We start from the raw sequence: 2669 nt of genomic DNA on the forward strand, positions 1-2669 counted from the left end.
GAGACTCAGTCTGAAAAAAAAAAAAGTAAAATGACCTGCCGAGGTCACATGACAACTATAGCTACCATTGACCAAGCATTTTCTCTTTGTTGAGTTTTATGCTAAAATCCTTCACACTTATCATTTCACTATAGAGTAGAAAGTTAAGCACCTGAACTCTGGAGCCAGACTGCCTGGGTTTGAATCCTGCCTCTGCCTCTTACTAGCTGTGTGACCTTGAGCAAGTTATTTAATCTCTCTGTGCCTTGGAGTCCTTATCTGTAAAATAACATAGCAACAGTGGCTCCCTTATAAGATTGTCATGAGGATGAAATTAGGGATAAAATGCTTAAAGTCATGTCTGGCACAAAGTAAATGCTATATAGTCTTGTCTTTTTCTTTCTTTCTTTCTTTCTTTCTTTCTTTCTTTCTTTCTTTCTTAAGGTGAAGAACGCCTCACAACAGCTCTTAGGGTAGAGTACTACTGTTAGTTGCATCTTAGGGAGTACACAGGCACAGAGAGATGAGTTCACATACTTGAGGTTACACAGCTCATACATGGCAGGGCTGGGATTAGAGCCCAGGGTTCATTGTATCAGGAGCTGTGCTGGTCCCATCTTGCCATCCACCCTGAAGGAGAGGACAGCAGGGGTCCTGCCAGAGGGTAAGGTCCATGGCAACTAAGAACCAGAAGAGAGTGCTGCCCCACCCACAGAGCCTGGCTGGGGCCAGGTAGGGGCAGGAGGACTCAGTGGCTGGTGGAGGAGGGAGAGAAAGGAATAGCCGGCTGAGGTTCGCCAGGATCCTAGCATCCAAAATTCCTGCTCTAGCTGAGAAGGAAGCATGGCCGGGCTGAGCTGCTGCAGAGAGAGCTAGGCTTTGGGTCACCACCAAAGCCCCATGCTTCTTGCCTAGATTGAGCTTGAGCCCTTGTAAATCCTTGCATTTATCAGTAGTACATTCCATAAATGGGGTTATTTCCAACTCTGTGACCTTAGGTAAGCAGTTTGGCCTTACTGGACCATGTGTTATGAGGTTGTTACGGGGCAAGAGTGAGTTAGCGGATGGGAATATAAAGTTCCTGTCACAGTCCAGCACAGGGCAGGAGGTGGAGGTTCCTTTTCCCATGCCCAGGCACCGCAGTTGACCCTTGGTCAGTAGAGCGTCCCCAGATGAATGCCCAGGTGGATACTTGTGTCTTTGTGGTTGTCTTAAGGTAGAGACTCAGAGGCCTACAGATGTCTTTGCCACTTTCACAGGATCTCTGGGAACTGGAAACTGAACTTTAAGAAATAACTATAGTGCAAAGGTGAGTACAAATATAATCAGGTTTTCATCATGTTCTTCCTGCAAAACTCTCTTGGAAATGACAGCCAACCTCCATTCTATTGCAGGGAACTACGGGAAAAGGGTTCAACCCAAAGCAGAAGGGACTGTGATGATCACAGTGACCTCCTGAGGCCAGCATGGTGGTAGCAGCCAGAGACAGCAGCTGAGTGAGACCCCAAGGGAGGGATGAGCCAGGCAGTGTGTGGTTGGAGTTCTCCCAACACATCTCGTTTTCCTCACCTCCAGATCACACACATGCACACACACACACATGTGCGCACACCCACCCTTACACACTCCTGCCCGAAGGTTTCTGCAGGACTCCTTCCTGGCGCCCCGTCCTTTGCTGCCAGCGTCACACCATACTGCAAGGCTTTGCAAACTTTCCCTCCAAAGTGAAGGAGACCCTCTGGCCGTCTGAGGCTTGGCCTGAAGCAACGGCCTCAGAGCGCAATCTCAGGCGTGCAGGAAGTGCGCCACGTGCCACATACATTATCTCACTTAATCTCATTAGCAGGAAATGTCTTTAAAGTCTTATGTTGGCGCTTAAAAATTCATGAGCAGTTTAGCCCTTTAAAAAGCCAGGTTTTTAAAAATTTGCAATGAGATTGAGAAAATTATGGTCATCGGAATTCCCTTCAGAGACAACACTTAGCTGAGTCCCTTGGTTGCAGGGAGGAGGCTGATGGTGGAGGAGGGGGCAGTGGGGATGGCAGAGAGTGGGGGGCATGCCAAGGGGACAGTCAAGTGAGAAAAGGTGATACTAAATCGCTCCATATTATATGGAGTGAGGAGGAAAGAGGGTATGTTTGGGGGTGGGGAGACTGTGATTGGGTATGCGAGAGAGAATGTGTGTGTGTGTGAGAGTGTTGTGAGAGAGTGTGTGTGTGTATGTGAGAGTATGTGAGAGTGTGTGTGAGTGTGTGTGAGTGTGTGTGTGAGAGAGTGTGTGTGAGTTTGTGTGTGAATGTTGTGAGAGAGACTGTGTGTGTGTGAGAGTGTGTGTGTGAGAGTGTGTGGTGTGTGTGTGTGAGACAGAGTGTGCGTGTTTGAGTGTGTGAGAGAGTGTGTGTGTGTGAGAGTACGTGAGAGTGTGTGTGAGTGTGTGAGAGTGTGTGTGTGAGTTTGTGTGTGAATGTTGTGAGACTGTGTGTGTGTGTGTGTGAGTGTGTGGTGTGTGTGTGTGAGACAGAGTGTGCGTGTTTGAGAGTGTGTGTGTGTATGTGAGAGTGTGTGTGTGAGTGTGTGAGAGTTTGTGTGTGAGAGAATGTGAGAGAGACTGTGTGTGTGAGAGAGAGTGTGTGAGAGTGTGTGGTGTGTGAGTGTGTGAGACAGAGTGTGCGTGTTTGAGAGAGTGTGTG

This window comes from Mandrillus leucophaeus, unplaced genomic scaffold, assembly GCF_000951045.1.
Source record: "Mandrillus leucophaeus isolate KB7577 unplaced genomic scaffold, Mleu.le_1.0 Scaffold66, whole genome shotgun sequence".
NCBI classification, from domain to species: Eukaryota; Metazoa; Chordata; class Mammalia; order Primates; family Cercopithecidae; genus Mandrillus; species Mandrillus leucophaeus.